The 17,411-nt window shown below is 46.0% G+C and overlaps 1 long non-coding RNA gene across 1 annotated transcript in view; it reads left to right on the forward strand.

The window, feature by feature from the left end:
- Window positions 1-17,411, forward strand: part of LOC130543150 (uncharacterized) — a 121,762-nt gene that overhangs the window by 91,044 nt on the left and 13,307 nt on the right. The window contains exon 4 of the long non-coding RNA XR_008958254.1: window positions 1-17,411. This exon is cut by the window's right edge and continues 13,307 nt beyond it. This is a non-coding gene — a long non-coding RNA (uncharacterized LOC130543150).

Genomic DNA, 17,411 nt, shown 5'->3' on the forward strand with positions numbered 1-17,411 from the left:
GGCCCGGAGCAAACGGATGGCCTGCAACTCCAAAGGCTGCACACGGTAAAATACGCACCGGCCAGAGAGAGACCGAGGTCTTCTGTGACCAGAATCCACTGCCCACGTAGCCCTGGGGCTCAGCCCACAGGTGGATCGCATGAAGGGTTGAACGCATCACACATCCAAGCAACGTGCTTGTCTGCAGGAGGTCGGCATGGCCCAGAATCCTCTTCTGCCTGAGGGGAAGGTAGGCAAAAACCAGTTCTTGCTGTTATTTATTCAGTTGTGGTGGATGGAGAGTTTTGGGAGGAGATCCGAATGAGGACAGACTCTAGGAGAGCTGGTGAGAGATTATCCTTGCCAGAGTTTGCCTGGGAAGCAGCGTGAAGAGGGCTCCCGGTGGGAGATGTGTGAGTGCTCCTCAAATGGCAATTGCCAAAGTTGACGTCGTTTCCAAGTTGGAAGGTTTGTGAGTGAATCGCGGGTATGGCGGAGACAAAGTCTTTGCTGGCAGGGTTCGAAGCCCGCTTACTAGCCGAATGACCTTGACTGTGGTCCCTCACCTCCTCGAACTTCTTTTCCTTTACCTCCTAAGTTGAGAGAGCTACAGCCACATGGCTGTGTTGTTGAGAGGACTAGAAATGGTTCTTGCATAACGGCGTGGTGTCTGCACGTGGGAGGTACTTGGGGAGGGAAGGTTGGGTCTTTCTTGTTATGGTTGAATTCAGCTCCTCGTTTGGCACAGGAGGAAACAAACCTGTGAAGGTAGGTCTCTGCCCAAGGTGGCTCAACTCCCCCAGGGCAGAGCCAGAAATGTGCCCTTCTCCACCCTGCCACTCAGGCCACGGCTTTGGGGTTGGGGTACTGCCCCATAATCAAAAACACATATTTGTTCTAGAGCTCCTAAAACTTGCAACTTAGCAACTTTTGTATGTTAAGGAGATGACTCCCAGGTGGATGATGGAGAGCTAAGTAGCCTGAGGCTAGGGGGCTGGTCACCCCCCAGACAACCCTGGGATTAAGGATTAGATCTCTCAGCACCACCCTGCATCTCCATGAGGGTGAAGGCTGGAGGTTAAGTTCCACCACCAGTGACCGGTGCATTTAATCAAACATGCCTCTGTACTGAAGCCTCGTAAAAATCCCTAGACGATGGGTTTGGGGAGTTTCTGGGTTGGTGAATACATCTAGGTTCTGGGAGGATTATGTGCCCAGAGAGGGCATGGAAGCTCTCTGCCTTGCACCCCAGCCCCCACGCCTTGCTCTCTGTGTCTCTTCCACTCAGCTGTTCCAGAGTTGCATTTGTTGTAACAGACTGGTTAACCTAAGTGAAGTGCTTTCCTCAGGTCTGCAACTCGTTCTAGGAAATTACAGAACTCGAGGAGGGGGTCGTGGGAACCGCCGGATTTGTAGTTGGCCAGGCAGAAGTGTGAGTAGCCTGAGCCCCTCACTCTCATCTGGAGTCTGGAGTGGGACAGTCTTGTGGGACTGAGTCCCTAACCTGTGAAGTCCGTGCTGATTCTGGGTTAGTGTCAGAATAGAATTGAAATGTCAGACGTCCAGTTGGTGTCAGAGAGTAGGTTGGTATTGGGAGAAAAAAGCACACAGGTACCACAATGGAATGGGTCCCACATTGTCCCAGGCAGGAGTCTTGGGAGTGCGATGGAGTCAGGGAAGGAATGGATCAAACCCAAATCTTGCACAAAATGCTCCTGCAACCCAGTCCTCATGGAGACGGGGCCAGAGTGTCCCCGAGCACTGACATTGTATCATTTAGACTTTGTGACAGCTTCTTGCCCATAAAGTCAGACAAGTTAATATGAAACATTTTAGTCTTAAAAAAATAAATCTACATTATTTGTCTTAATAAAAAAAAATAACAGATTATGTTGATTGAACACTTTCTCACTGTCAAGCACAGTTGTAAGACTGCCCATGAATGAACTCGTGCTGGCCTCTGGTCACTGTGAGGCCAGCACTCTTAGGGTTCCATCTTACAGATGATGGCACAGAATCTCAAAGAGATTACATGGTGTGTCCAAACCACAAGGCCAGCAAAGGGGCAGTTGGCTTTGAGGGGGACAGACTGACCCCTGTGCCTCTTTGCTCACCAGCAATGAAAGAACATGCAAAATGTGGAAAGACAGTTGAGGGACAAAGGCAGCTCTCACCTCTTGGTACGTGACACATGACGGGACCAGCTTATTTCCCTGGCTAGTCGGTGGAATACGCAGTGTTGAAAAATCCACCGCGTACCCCTTGAGGAAAGTCCTGTTGGTGTACCTGGAGTAACTGAAGTGAGCAGTACAGGGACGCTAGAGGACTCCTGTTGGTTAAATGCAGTTAAATGGCAAGGAGCCAGGGATCTACTGATGTGGTTTCAACATTAATGTACACTGATGCTCAGACAACTGGAAATGCAGCTGATAACGTGTCTGGGAGTCGCTGGACACAGAACTTCAGTGCCATCCTTGTCGGAATCTTGTTTTAGGGCATGAGGTTGCCGGACTGACGGGACTCTAGTCATGGGTGCCTCTGTTGTGGCCTTCCTTCTGCACCTTTGCCCACCTCTACAGCCAGGCTGCTCCCCCTCGTCCAGAGGGAGGGAGGGACGAGGGATGGAGGGAAGAAGGGAGGGAGGGAAGGAGTGAGGGAGGGAAGGAAGGAAGAAACTCTGATAGGAATGATCTGAGAAGACACAGTTGATGACTTAAGGTAGATGCCCTGGGCCCACCCGTGAAAGCGGAGTGCATGCACTGAATAGAGGGGATCCTCCCTGGAAGGTAGAGTGGGCAGACAGTGGGGTGGAAGTGACCACACGTTGAGGCAACCCTTCAGGATTGAAGTGTGACTCTTGATGGGTTTGGATAAAGGCAGAATTTTATATGGCTGGAATAAAGAGGGAGGAACGAAAGGTGGTAGAACAAAATAGGAAGGAGCAGCGTGGGGGCGTGGGGGCACGAGGTAGGAGATGATATAGAAGTCGGATTCTTTGAAATGAAGTGGGAGAGTTGAAGGCAAAGTGAGGGAAAGCATGGACTTTTGGAGGCAGTGGATGGAAGATCCTCCTATATTTAGTTCTATAAAGATTTGGGATGGGAAGAATGGAGGGACACGATTCCCATGTCTGAGTGTCTGCACTCGTCTTTCCAAATGAGTGATGGGGCCGTATCTCTTTTCACACTTGCAGAAGAGGCCATATCCTTTCATATACATCAGTGCAGTGGAGCAGGGCGCGCAGGTGAGAATAAGACCACTGCAGGGGCTGAAGAAACATGTAAATAAGAACGGCAGCCAAAGGCTGAAGAACCCCATATCCACTGAGGAGTTAGTTTAGTTAATAATTGAAGAGGAATTATTATTTTGATTTTGCGACTTCCTGCTCCGAATGGTTATGTTACATGCTCTAAAAGACGTAAGAAACATAAGTTGGATACATTATATATGTAATGTATTTTGTAAATATAAGTTGTTATAAGAAATATAAGTTGGGTGCAGAGGGGTTTGAAGAAACAGAGTGGGTCTCCTCTGGCTTTGCCATTAGCGTTACAAAAAAATTAAACCAATGCGGAGTGAAGGATGCGCGCTCATGTGAATTAATGACAGCAGCTGCATTTTGGTATTTTGCTGTACTTGCTGAAGGTTTTCCCAGTTTCAGGCTAAGAAAACTGTATGCCATATGATTTTTACCTTCAGAGTCTTGGTTATTGGGCTGAAAGTTCATTTTGCAAGTAAATAGTATTATCTGTACCATGTTATTCCTGCTCGGGGCTTAAGACTGAATGAAGTTACAGTAACACGAATAATCTTCGAAAGAGAACAGAAAGATCTGTTTGCAATTACTTTATTCAGTTAAGGGGAACTTTCCTTAGCAACTAAATACAAAACATCCCAATTTTATGTAATCTGCAGATTTAACTGCAGTCCACAAAAACTGCAATCAATTTTTAAAAACCCGATCACTGAGTAGATCTGCAGAGCACAGGCTGGTAATGCAGGACATATGGTTTGGCCGTGTTGACGTCTGAACTCTTTGTAATTTTGCATTTGAAACCCTATCAGGTATTTTTGAGGCAGAAACTGAGTATAATTAACTTGCTATGGCTCTTCATAGTTGCAATTAGAGTGGAATCAGATAAGCATGTCTGTTGGATGACAAAAAAAGGGAGCATTTACATATTAGAGTCTCTTGGTTAAAGCCCCAGGAAGACAATTGTAGAGAAATGCACGGATCACCCAATAGGCTTCTTTGGAAATAGTGGCCCCTTTTGGAGGATGAGAACAGCAGAAATTACAGCTGAAGCTGTGTTAGACATCATCAGAGTGACTTTTTTTTAAAAAAAGACTTTGTTTTTTAAGAGTAGTTTTAGGTTTACAGCAGAATTGAGAGGAAGATGGAGATTTCCCATCTATTCCCTGCCCCCGCAACACGCATGATCTCTCCAACGTTGCTGACCAGAGGGGGATATTTACGACAACTGCAGATCCTACATTGTGCACCTCATAAGCACCCAGAGTCCATAGTTGACATGAGGGTTCACTTTTGGTGTTGTCCATTCTGTGGGTTTGGACACATGGGTAATGAGATGTATCCAGCATTGTGATTCACGCAGGGTATTTTCATTGCCCTAAAACTCCTCTGTGCTCTGCCTTCTCATCCCTTCCAATGCCTAACCCCTGGTCACCACTGATCGTTACATCTCTCCACAGTTTGGTCTTTTCTAGAATGTCATGTAGTTGGAATCATTCAGGATGAAGCCTTTTCGGATTGACCTCTTGCACTTAGGACTATGCATTTAGGGTCTTTTCGTGCCTTGTAGCTCATTTCATTTCAGTGCTGAATACTATTCCATTACCTGAATGGACTCGAGGTGACTTTTTCATTTAGTGCATGGGGAAATATGCCCTCAAAGGTTAGATGATTTCCCCAAATACACAGAAAGTTCATGGCAGGGCCAGGCTGGGCCCAAGACCTCGTTCTCTCCAGCCCCTCTTTTCTCCACAATCAAGGGAAAGCCTCTCATCATTTGTTCTATGACATGGGCTTGCACACCTACAAGTTTTGCCCTTTCTTTTCCACTCAAGAGCTTCACAAGAAGCGAAAAGGTAGAAATGACAAATTTGGATTTCCCCCAGAAAAGCCTGTGTGGCCGGTCTGGGGGTAGGGACAGGCAGGCCCCTTCTCCATGGCTTCTTGGACAGCATGCCTCCCAGACCCTCAGAGGAAGTCTGCGCCTTGCTGGGGAGGAACTGGCTGGTGCAGGCTCACACGCAGGGACCCCCTCACTCTGAGGCCCCTGGCCCAGGGCAAACCCTGCCGTGAGTGAGCTTGGGGTCGTCCCAAAAGTGGCCCCAGTTTCAGAGGCAGAGGCTCGAGACTCTGGGAGGTAAACCATGTCAGCTCTGCCTGGGTTGGCGGGCTACCCTGAGTTCTGGGCAACCTGTCGGCCCCGATTACTGCAGCCCCTGACCAAGGAGGCCCAAGTCTGGGGCCCCGTTGAGAGGTGAGACGCACCTGGATGGGCAGCACGTGCTGTGCGGAAATGGACACTGCACACCCTGAGGCCTTCCCCAGTTTCCTGTCCTTCTTTTTCTTGGCTGATGCGCTCCTGGAAAACAAGCCTTCTGTTCCCCAGCCTGCGACGGCATGCACGCTGAAGACAGAGCCCAGGGGGGAAGAAGCTTGTCTGTAGGCTCCTATCACATGGCTCTTCCCCTTCCACCCCGGCACCCCCCGTGCCCCGTGGAGTCGAGCTGGGGGCTAAACAGCACTGACAAAGGCTGTAGAACACATCTGAGCTGGACAGTGACCTCGAGACAGTAGCTAGAACGTCCTCTTTATTCAAAGGTAATGTCAAAGCAAAACATGCTCATGGTAAAATACTCAAGCAGCCCAAAGGGTTTAAATGCAGGGCTCCAGATGCTCTCCAGTCCATTCTGGAAGTGTGAGAGCACAGGGCTTCTGAGGCTGTGAGCCAGTGGGTCTGCGTGAGGCCGGTTCCCAGACATGCACGTCTGGGCAGAGCTTCCCGTGGTGCTGCGCTCGCCTGCATCGCACCTCCTCCCTGAAACTCTCCCTGCTCTGGGGTGTGTGTGGCTTTGCCTGTAACATGGCATTGAGGGATGTCATTGTGTGGTAAGGTTCCTCCTCAGACGCCCAGCCAAGAACCGTTCTGTTACCCTCATTTCAGTCTATTGAAAGCTTATGACAGTTGATACTAAAGGTGTTGTCATTGCTGTCTCCAGTATATGGATAAGAAAACCAAGGCCTCAAGTGTGAATTGCCCCAGATCCTATTGCTGTATTGCTAGAAAGAAGTGAAGCTGTGTGTCTCCCCTGCCCTGCCCCCCGTGATGGGTTCCTTTAGGGCTGGAGTCATGGCTCCAGTCTTTTTCCCTCAGAGCACACAGTACCCGGCACATAGCAAGTGTTCCCTTAACCCCCAATGACTGGATGGCTGCATTTCTAATGAGAAATGATCTTCTGTGTTATTCACGTGCTTTGTTAAACATTATTTATTAGAAATGACTCCTTAATTAAATTATCTCAGTGTTCCCCTGCCCCAGTATTCAGCTCCTCCAGGAAGGAAAACAGGCCTTTATAGACTTGTGACCTCTGCATTGGTTCTGTTATTTGCAGATGAATGGGAGTTGGGATGTGAGAAAGGGGCACCATTTCCCCCCTGGAGGAAATCACTAGGTAATGATTTTCCAAATCCTGTGCCTAAAAAACCAGACAACAACAACAACAAACTGTGGGACTCATAGTCCCATAGGAGCAGAAGATTCCAGAGGGGGGAAAAATACTCTTCAAATTCTCTGGCATAGGAAAGTTGGCTACATGTTTTGAATTTATGCAGAGGTCAGAAATACCGAAACTCTCTACCTTCCATCCTCCAGCCCCTCAGATTCCCTCATCAACCTGTTCATTCCAGATGCGCACCAGCATGTGCCAAGGCAGATACGAGCTCTGGGTCAGCACTGAACTGGCGGGCCCTCCTTCAGCCGGCGTTGATAAGGTTATACAGCTGTGTTCTCCCAGCGCAGTGAGCACTGTGGTGAGTGAGGCCCAGAGTTGGTATTTAGACAAATTGGGCTATGTTGTCTGCACTTTCTGTGCCATAGGCCCATGCGAGAGTGGGGTGATGAATGCATGTGCAGAGCAGAACTAGGACGGCCACAAAAATATTATTTCCAAACCAGCAAAACTGCAAACACACGAAAGACAAACATTTCTACAGCAAATGTATGCCCCCCCCCAGCTAAACTATAATAAGAATGGCCATTATTCTCAATATCACAGGGATTCCTCATTTGTTTTGCATTACTAGAAAGGAGTCCTTGTGAAGTACTTTTTCACATAAATGCGACTTTCCATTCCAAATATCAGTAATGATCTTTGTAAGTAACGTATAGTCTTCTCTTCCTTGCTCTTGGAAGGGATAAAGCTAATGGGGTTTACTGACTGTACTGAAGTGAACAGTGTCCCCCTAAATTCATGTCTGCCCAGAATCTGCAGTGTGATTTTTTTAGTCCACTCAGGCTGCCGTCACATACCATAGACTAGGTGGATTAAAGTAGAAATTTATTTTCTTACCATTCTGGAGGCCGAAGTCCAAGATCAAGGTGCCAGCATGATCGGGCTCTGTGGGGGCTCTGTGAGGGCTCTGTTCCTGGCTTGCAGACGGCCCCTCCCTCACTGTGTCCTCACAGGGTGGAAAGAGAGAGCGAGCTCTGGTATCTCATTCTCTTTTTATAAGGACTTGAGTCCTATCAGATTAGGACCCTATTCTTAAGACCGAATTTAACTTTAATTACTTCCTCAAGGCCTGATCTCCAAATATAGTCAGTCATGCAGGTGGTTTTGGCTTCAAAATTTGAATTTTGGGAGGACATATTTTAGTTCATAGCAGTGATCTTATTTGGAGTTGGTGTCTTTGCACCAATTTTAACTTTTAACTTTTAACTAATTACATCTAGTTAAAATGAGGTCATCCTGGATTAGAGTGGGCTTTAATGACTGGTGTCCTTATGAGAAGTAAAAACAGAAATAGAGAGAGAAGAGAGTGCTGCATGAAGATGGAGTCAGAGATTGAAAGCCAAGGGACACCAGGATTCTGGCAGCTGTCAGATCGTAGAAGAGGCAAGGAGCACACTCTCTGAGTTCCCAAGAAGGAACCAACTCTGCCCACACACTTATTTCAGACTTCTGGCCGCCAGGACCATGAGAGAATAGATTTTTGTTGTTTTAAGCCACCCATCTTGTGGTAATTTATTATGGCAGCCCTGGGCAGCTAGCACACAGACTGCGTCACCATAGTGGTGCCCTACTGTTCAACATGGCAGCTTGTTCAACATGGCGACCTAGTATAGGGTGTTTGCTGGGTACTTTCTATGCTGTCACATAGTAGACACCAACAAGTAGGTGTTGCTGAATGAAGACAGAGGGTCTTACTATCGGTTTTCATCCTCCACACCGCTGTAAGCATAGAAGACCACTCATTAAGCCTAGAGTGTTGGTAGGAATAAGTGGGTAGGACACAGAGCAGTCCCTGGCATGTGGTAAGCACTCAGTAAGGGTTAGCTTTTATTTCATAGAGTCAAGGTTGCTGATATTCTTCTGTCTTTCTTCCTCCCTCCCTCCCTCTCTCCCTTCCTCCCTTCCTTCCCAGTGAGATACTGTTTATTTTTTTGAGCGCTTTTGGGGTTTTCAATGCATTTTCACATTATCAGGTTAGATCTCCGCAATGTCCTTGAGAGAAAAGACAGGTATTGTTACCCCCATTTTAGAGATGAGAAAACTGAGCTTCAAGAACATCATTGTCTGATGAAGGTCACTTGGCTCATTATGACATTGCTGAGACTCAGCCCTATACACCACGCTCATTTCTTGAACCTGCCTTTACAGGAGTATTAAATGAGGAGTAGGAAGAGACAGGTTCTGGCTGTAGCTGCACCAAAATTCTTCTGGGGAGGCTGGTGCTCTAACTTCATGTTGGATAGCATATCCGATTGTTAGTAATGTGTCGGTGTATTCGAAACTCATTCGTTCCTCTAAGAAACGGTGATTGAGTCCCCATTGTGCTCTAACTGCTGGTTTGGGCACTGGAACTACAAGTGTGAGAAGGACGCAGAACCTGCTCTTATGGAGTTTCTGGATCATGAGGAAGACAAGCAGTTAACTGAGACATAAGAGGAAGGAACGCTGTGCAGCGGGTGCTCCCAGCACAGACTTCGAACCAAGCCTGGAGAGGGTGGAGGGAAGGCCACCCAGAGAAGCGCCCAGTTCAGAGCCTGGAAGGTGAATAGCAGCAGGCTCAGCAACGGAAGAATGCCAGCTCAGGCTGAAGGAGGAGTCGAGAGGTGCATTTGCTCAAAAAGAAGGAAGGAAGGAGAGAAGGAAAGACCATGTGGCTAAAAGTTAGACTGTGAATGTGGCGTTGGGAGTATAGTGAGAGGGGAAACCTATAAGGAAGTGGGGCCAAAGTCAGGAACAGCCTGGGGCCCTCTTCATGAATGCTCAGGTACCTTGGCGCAAGGGGAGGCCATCGAAGGGTTTCCTGAAGGGGCATCACAGTCAGACGCATCTTAGAAGCCTCATTCTCACCCCTGGTGGAATCGTGATTGTGCTGGACTAGAGGCAGAGCCCAGTCCGTTGGCTGCATGGAGTTCCAGTGGCCCGGCCAGGGTGGTGACCTGTGCAGGAGGCAGGGTGCGCAGGGCTGCTGTGTGGTTAAAGCTGGGAGGAGGGATGAGGAAGCGTCAAGGACGACTTCTTTTTCTGGCGAAGGAAGCAACACAGAAACACATTTTTCAATAAATTATGTTTTAGTAACCACAGGAGCAAAGTGAAGAGGAATTAGTGGCGAAGTGAGAATTTGATTCTGCTGGGTTTTCACGAAGCCGTGAGTTTATATTTGAATCCTGTTTCTCCTGTTCATTTCTTCACTTGTCTTGTCCATGCAGCCGCATTTCTGATGGTTCTGTGGGGACGTTTCTGTTGGGGATTTTATTTGGAATTACCGTTAAAGTAGTTCCCTTACATGCAGTAATTGTTTATATATTTCTATTAAGTGAATTTTCACAGGTGCATATGGCATGCCGAGGGCTGACTTGAACACCATATGAACTGAGAAACATATTGAAGACAGGCAAGATTGTGGGCAAGAATTTCCTGGGAAAAGGACAGCCTTCCTGGGGAGGGATCTGAATGTCTTCTGGGACTTCCTGAAAATATTCACTAGAAAACACGTTAGGGGAAAAAAAAAAAAAGCAACAACAATGCAGATTTCAGCAGCTGTGTGCAAGAGGGGCAGTGCGCTTGAGTCACATGAAAAAGACACGGGCTAACAGGGGAACTATTTTGGTTCGAGCTTCCTTCCATCATGGTCCGATTTTGTCCAAGCCATAAAATTTCTCTGAACTCAGTTCTTAGAGCTGTAAAATAGAGATAATGACATTAGCATTACATTTTTTAAGTTGTGTCTAACCTGGTGCCCGGCACATTTATAGTGCCACAAAATAATAACTCTGAGTACGATGACTTCCCTACGTATTTAGACGCCAGTGCCATCTCCTCTGAGACAGCGGGACCCCTTGTGTAATGACTTACCGAATGCCTTCTAGCATTCACAAAGCAAACAAACAAAGCAAAGCTCTTCCTTAGGGGTGGAAACTTCCCCTGCTTCACGCAAGCCAAAAAAATAGATTTATTTTGGAAAGTTTCTTTAAAAATTCATCAGACTATTGTTTCTGGGGTTGGAGTTTGTTTTGGTTTGAATTATGGCAGTACAAAATAAATACTGTAAATAAATAACAGAGATACCCTTTAATTTCAGAGCTGAAGAATCTAAGTACACTCTGTGCTGGATTTATAAACACACAGCCAGTTTCCAGATAGAGTTACTGAAAACCAGGGCTCTTGTGATCGCCCCTGTGTGAAGCCCAGGCAGGGCAGGAGGAGTAGTGCAGTCAATACCTGGCTGATCCGTGGGCAAAGTGTGCGCCATTGCAAGTCTTCAAGTCCGAGTGTCATAGAGCCTTTTCAGGAATCTTAAAAATCCCCACCTTTGTGCAGTTGGGCCCATTGGTCAATGAAGCTGGAAGGGGCCTTAGCAGTTGTCAGATACGGACCCCTCGATGTTATGGTTAAGCTTCTGCTGTGAATTACTGGCAGAGCCCGGAGTGCTGACTTTTGCTTATATAGCACTCTGCAGTTTGCACAGGGTTCCCATTTACAGGATCTCCCTCGAACTTCAGAGACGTGGAGTCACCTGCCCACATGATTGTAGGCTTCTCATTGCACAAGACAGGTAAGAAGCACCCTCATACATGTTCCCTTAGTTCATCTGTTTGGAATTGTTCCCATTTAATAGGCAAGAGAACAGAGGCACACAACGTGGATGTGAGTTGCCTGACTCACATGCTGAGCTGTGACACCAGGATGAGATTTGAACACATCTCTCTTTCTAACTGCAAACCAGTCATTGTTTTACTATAACATTATAGTAAATTGCAAATAGAGTAAGTTGTTTATTTACTTATTTCCGTTCTCCCTCCTACTTGGGGGGGGGGGAGAACAAAGAAGAAGAAAGAGGAGAAGAAAACATAGAAGCAGGGATATACATGGAAAATCTACAATAATTCATTGAGGAATTATGGCCAAGAGAAGTTAAATCTAACATTACAGGGGTGGGTTTTTCTCCTCTGTTTCTGGAGAACCATTTGCTTTCATTTCTGAACTGTATACCCACTTCCCAAAGTAGGAATCACTGACTACTTTGAGGATTTGCAAACCCCTCTCTCGAATGGACCCTTTTACCCCCTCGGGAATGGTAGGATTAGGGACCAGAGGCAGCACTGGGAGTCCAAGCTGGAATAAAGACCAGCATCTGGCGTCCTTTGATTTCTCCCCCCAACATGCAGGTAGGTGGTAGGGACAGTTGTGTGATGAAGTGACTCCCTGACCCTGAGAATGAAGCACTTGAGATGGTTGCTCAGTCCAAAGCTCCTGGGGCTGCCTGGAATCAGGCCCAGCTTAACACCACCACAACGTTGTGCAGAGCTGATGGGTGCCTTGCACGAGACTGAAGCTGAAGGTGGGAGGTCCCAGCTGTGTTTCAGGAGAGCTCAAGGGCAAGGCTTTGGGTAGCAGAGAATTCGGCTGATAGGTGTCTGGACAAGATCCAGACCAAGGTAGCAAGGGAGGGTGGACTTCCTTTGCCTGGAGGCTCTGTAATCACCAGACTCTTGTGTGAAGCTGGTTCTTTAAAGTGATGCACAAATATGAAAGCATAGTGAGCTGTAGTATGGAAGGAAACATCTTGTTTACAAATGTCAGGCGGTAATTAGCATATTTTAAAGAGAGGAGCCACAACTGCTGGCTTTTGTTAGTTGAAAACCTCAGCGCTTTCTTGTGGTTCTGCTTTAAGAGGCCGGGTAGACGTGGAGGCTCTGAACCCGGTTCATAAATAGTTGATTTCATATTTTAAAATTTTGCACTAAAACTGTCACCCCCTCTCATGGATCACAGATGGTGAAGAACTAATTTGTTACTGTTTGATAACTGCTTTTATGTATCAAAGCTCTTATTTACTGCTCTGTGGGGGAAATGACAGACTAGGAGCGATTGTGTGTTTCTCTCCGCTCCTCTTCAACCACAAAGCTTCTTGTTTTCTCCTTAGCATGTTTCTTATTTGAAATACAAAATTGTGAATCTTTTGCATATGCTGGCTCAATCGAACCCACTTTTGGGGGGATTTGAAGATGGCTCTCCGAGCAGAGACCCGAGGCCTCCTTTCTTGATCATTTTTAGTGTCCCAGTGCTACATAATAACATGCAGACCAGTCTCCACTTCCCTCTCAAGTCACAAAATGTTTCTAATTAGAGATGCAAATTGGGGCTTTGCTTTTGAAAACTGTCAGGGAAATGTATGAAAGTGCAACAACAGTTATGAGGTGATCCAGATCAGATGCTCCTAGTACCCAGGCAAATCCTCTTTTAACTACTTATTTTTATTCATTTGTTTGTTCATTCCTTCATTTTGTATTTAATTCACTTTCTCATTCAGTCAGCCAGTGAATTACTTCCTCTGCGGTAGGACCTTCTGGCTGGATCAGAGCTGAGCTGTAGGTACAGCGGGGGCTGATGTCAGTATATGCTCCTCTCCACCCTTACCCCTGCCTGACCTTGCAGTGCCCTGAGCATAACACAAAACGTCTAGAAGAAAAGTCAGCAATCGATTAGCTCAGGTTGGCATACTACATACAGCACATGAGTGAAGAATGATTCTTATATTTTTAAAATGTTGGGGAAGAAAACAAAAGATTTTCTTGGTGTGAAAAGTATATGAAATTCAATTTTCAGTGTTGTTAGAACTCTGTGACATCCACTTGTTGACATATCAGTTCGGGTCACTGTCACACCACAGTGGCACAATGCGTTGTGATAGTGTCTGTGACGCACAAAGCCTGAAGTATTTATTACCTGGCTTTTTACAGGAACAGTTTACCAACCCCTGAGCTAGTTCATTCCCTGATTTCTTTGACACAATAGGAAAGAACTCCAATCACACCCCTGGTCGTGATTCAGACACGTATAAGCCGTTCTGACAAAGTGTGTGTGCGCACATGTCCGTGTGTACACATGGTTAGGGGAGGCGTATGGGGTGCCGGAAGTGGTGTTGGTATGATAGGTTTTAGTCAATAGTAGAACCTATGTAAGGCGGAAAAATGAAAGAGGCAAAAAGCAGAGATTTGTGAGTGTGAGGTAATCCTCGATCTCAACTTAACCCGTCTTTCCCACCCTACTTCTCCGAAATACAGAAAGAGGTGCAAGCATTAAACTGAAATAATTATATCCCAGAATTTGCAGCTCTTCTACTAAAGGACCCTGATTCTAAACCTCCATGCATTAAAAGGTCTTTCCTGCTGGCAGATAGAGAGCTGAGCCCCCTGGCCCGGGGACATAGAGGATGAGGGGAACTGCGAGCAGTGCAGGGGGCCTGGTTTGGGACAGGCGGCTGTAGCATGAGCAAAAGTGGCAACGAGGGTCTATTAATCAGAAAATTTAGGGACTGCATCTTGAAGTTGCGTTACCTAGACTAGGGCTAGCAGGCTCATTGAATTCAGGGCATAGTGAAGCTTTACATTCGTTCATTGGACAGTTACTGTTGCTAAGGTTGCGCTAGGTGTCAGGGATAATAGGAGGTGCCCGTTCCAAGGAGGCACCTGTGGCATACTCACTCTAAATGCAAAAAAAAAAAAAAAAGAAAAAGAAAAATGCAATCCAGTAAATGAGCACAGAAAAAGGAATCTGTTTGCAGTTTAGCCTCATCCTTTGTCGCTCCCCCTCCACTCACTGAGTACCAGCCATCCTGCCAAAGGTTGCCTCCTGCCTCAGGGCCTTTGCACATTCTGCTCTGTTTTCATACACAGATATTCTTTTTCCACACCAATTTTATCTATTCTTTTTCTTCTGATTTTAGGTCAAATGTAACTTCATCTGAGAACACTTCACTACTCTTCAGACTAAATAAGGTCTTTGTCTTTTGTGCTCTCATTAACTTCATTTTTTCTTCTTTTCTCTGATAACAGCACTTACTGAAGTTTGCAATTATATTTGTATTAGTGCTGTTATTTATTTGATATCCTCATACTAGTTCTAAGATCCCTGAAAGCAAAAACAACGACTGTTCTTTCTGTCATCATATCCCAGGTGCCCAGGAGAGGGTTTTTATGTAGTAGTGAATTCCAGTCTCTGAATGAATGAAACCTGCCTACCCTCTGGGGCTTTCTGTGTTTCAGGCACTGTGCTAAATGCTGTCCACATCATACTGACGTAGCACTCCATGGTAAGGAACTAATCTCATTTTACAAATGGAGAAGACAAGGATGCTTTTGAGGATTTGGCAGAGTTCTGACAGATAGAACCCATTTCTATCTGACTCCAAATCTCTCACGACTATTTCACAGATAAGGAAATTGTGTGTAACGCATCATGATTCAAATCAATTCCCACTAGAAAAGAAAAGTGCCTGGAAAATATTTTATTCTATACACAAAAAGGTTTCCTCAGCATGTTTTATCAACATAATCATCGTCACATTATCATCATTAAGACATGAAAGAGAGCAGACAATTGAGCGGCTCTCCTTCCTTCTCCGTCATGCAGGGAGCAGACGGGACAAGGAATTGTAAGCTGTGTTTTGCTGTACTTTTAATCATGTTTCCTTTCTTGAATAATCACAAGGTGCTAGAGTGTTAGGAGGGGTTAGGGAAGAGCCAAGGGCCTGGCTGATGTGTCCCACCCAGAAGTGGGAGGGGACCGCTCAGTCCTCTAGCCTCAGGTTGACCGAGAGACACAGAATAAATGTCCGTCTGCAGTGTTTGTTCCCAGGACCCTTCCCATCTCCCTTATTTTAGGAAAATTTCTGATTTTTTTCTCAATTTGAGAATAAATTGCTTGCTTTCAGCTTCATTGTGCTGTATTTTGAGGTTTAAGATTTTAAATACATTTTCATGTAAGTAATTTAAGCTATCCCTCCCTCCCCAGACACACACACGCTTATTATGTTGCCCAGGGTTAGATTTTGGAGCACTGAACATATGAAATCAAGAAAATGGATTTTCCATGCCACTCTTTGGAAAACTCTCATGCCTCATAAATATTGGGATGTGAGCTTCGCCCACAGTCAGTGCATGCCTGGGGATCACACACCCCTTAGCTTGCATTTCCCCGTTACTCTGCCCACGTGAAGTTTCGGGGGTGAAATAGCCGTGTGAAGAAGATTGAGACTTCAGAGTGTTCTTAACCTTCCTTAGAACAGAAAGTCATGGTGCTGATGATGCCGGTGACCATAATTAACACAACAGGCATTTAGGATGCCTCTGACATTTGGCAAAGACCCCTCACAGTTATTTTCATCATGAACTCGTCATACTCTTCTTTTTAGTATTATTTAGTATTATTACCTTACTATGTAAATGAAGAAATGGAGTTACAGAGGTCTTATGGGAAATTGCACACATAATACAAGAACTGAATGATGGAGTCAGAGAAACTGTCTTACTGTCTTCTCAGGAGTAGAGAGACATTTCTCTGCCACCCGAACTCTCTCTACATCTGTCCTCTAATTCCTAAAAAACACAGTAATACAGGAGAAAAATCTAAAAAAGAAATGTCTCAGTGAAAGATTAAAATCTTGACTTAAACTCACATTGAAGTAAAATTAAGATGACCACATACTTGCCTGGGAGAGTCCCAGCGTACCCGGGGTTCCTGCCTAATTGTTTATGCTTCCCACCTTAACACTCCCAGTGTGCCGGTGTCAGTAATAGGCCACGGAGCTTGTGGACAGTAGATCATGTGTGACTCCTCCCCCCCTGCTCCCCCCCCCCCCCCCCCCCCCCGCCGCCCTGCCGCAGGCCCAGTTAGAAAGGACTGAGCAGGCTTGGTTGGGGAGGAAAGAAGAGGAGAGGTGATGAGGCACACCTGAATAGGAGGGAGAGGGACTGGTCCTCATCTTTCTTAGGCCTTGTTCTGAAGTTGTGTAAGAACAAGACACATTCCACAGGAGTCACTGAAGTCATGGGGATGTCTCCCTCTCTCCCTCCCTGCCCTCCTCCCTCCCTCCCTCCTTTCCTTCTTCCTTCTTTCCTTCCTTCCTTCTTTACTTTCTGAATAGTATCATTACTCTTTTTCAGCCTCCTGGAGGTATAATTGACAACTAGAATTGTAAGCTTTTTAAAGTGCACGTTGTGTTGAGGCCCGGGCACACTGTGAAAGACCCGTCTACCTAGTTAGTGGATACATCCGTCACCTCACATACGTATCTTTCTGGTTTTTTGGTGAGAACATTTAAGTCCTACTGTCTCAGCAGATTTCTTATGCACTACAGTGTTATTAGCTACAGGCCCCTTGTTATATTATACTTTAGATCCTTAGGTGCACTCATCTGATAGCTGAAACTTTGTACTCTTTTACGAACCTCTCCTTGCCTCTGCCCCCACCCCCCAGCCCCAGGAAACCACTTTTCTACTCTGAGTTTGGCTTTTTTTTTTCTTTTTTAGATTCCGCATGTAAGTGACATAATGCAATCTTTTGTCTTTCTGTGGCTTATTTAATTTAGTTTAATGCCCTCAAGTTCTATCCATCTTGTTGACGGCAGTTCCTTCTTTCTCATGGCTGAGTTATAGTCCATGGTCTTTGCAGCAGGAGAGGTCTTTGTTGTTTTTTTTTAAACTCTTTTCATTCCAGTGTAGTTAACATGCAGTGTCATATTAGTTCCAGGTGTACGATACCGTGATTCAGCAGTTCCGTACACCGCTCATTGCTCATCATGACAAGTGTGCTCTCAATCCCCTTCATCCGTGCCCCTCCCCGTCTCCCCTCTGGTAACCACCAGCTCTCTGTATTTAAAAGACTATTTT

Source organism: Ursus arctos, unplaced genomic scaffold (assembly GCF_023065955.2).
Source record: "Ursus arctos isolate Adak ecotype North America unplaced genomic scaffold, UrsArc2.0 scaffold_8, whole genome shotgun sequence".
In the NCBI taxonomy this organism is placed as follows: Eukaryota; Metazoa; Chordata; class Mammalia; order Carnivora; family Ursidae; genus Ursus; species Ursus arctos.